Genomic DNA, 1,096 nt, shown 5'->3' on the forward strand with positions numbered 1-1,096 from the left:
CACCCCCATCCCCCCCCCCCGAAATCCACCCCCACCCCCGCACGTCCCCTGATGACAGACCCGCCCCCCCTCGAAATCCCCCCTCCCCCCCCCCACCTCCACCCCCACCCCCGCTCGTTCCCGATGACAGACCCGCCCCCCCTCGAAATCCCCCCTCCCCTCTCCCCACCTCCACCCCCACCCCCGCACGTCCCCTGATGACAGACCCGCCCCTACATCTCCCCATTTCTTTTTCCACTTAAGGAGCCTATTTGAAACAGAAGAGTACCAAGTTTCCCCAAGGTGATCTTCCACAAAGAATTGACGTAAAAGATACATCTGCATAACTTCCTTTGTTTTTCCTTTCTCTCTCTCTGTCCTCCGTCTCAACGTCCACGAGCAAGGGAATTTCTCAGCCGCGTCAAAGGAGAGATTTCGAGGGCAACAAAGTGGGTTTAAACGTTTTTTTTTTGTTTTATTTCATATCTTTCAAATCTTCCGATGCATACAAAAGTGGTTTTTATCAACAATTTACACTTTTTTGTATTTATTTATCATTCTTAACACAAGTCTCTTAGAGTACACTGAAATGTAAAAAAAGTCGGTTATTTATCAACAAAAGATATAAAATAAACAACAACAGCTACAACAACAACAGAAGCTACAACAACAACAGCTACAACAACAACAGCTACAACAACAACAGAAGCTACAACAACAACAGAAGCTACAACAACAATAAACACAGCAATCTCCGAAAACGAAGAGCCACACCAATAAATACTCGAATTTAACCAAAGCGAAAGACTTCCCAAGAAATGTTGACTGATGGGACTACGAAAGTTTTTTTTCTTTTCTTTTCCCCCCCAAAGAGCGTTGCGGAGAAGGAGAAGAGAAAGGCGGAGGAGAAATGGCGATGCTGTTGTGGCGTGTGATGCGAAAGAGAGGAAAGAAGAGAAAGAAGTTTTCGGAAGAATCCGTTGCAAATTGAATTTCGAAGATGAACGAAAGAGAGAAAAAACGTATAAATAGTATTTTGAGTTATATTAGGAATCTTTTTTCGTGAGAAAGAGTTATGGTGATTGAATTTGCACGTGATTTTCACATGCAGGACTTT

The sequence above is a fragment of the Penaeus monodon genome, chromosome 19, assembly GCF_015228065.2.
Source record: "Penaeus monodon isolate SGIC_2016 chromosome 19, NSTDA_Pmon_1, whole genome shotgun sequence".
NCBI lineage: Eukaryota > Metazoa > Arthropoda > Malacostraca > Decapoda > Penaeidae > Penaeus > Penaeus monodon.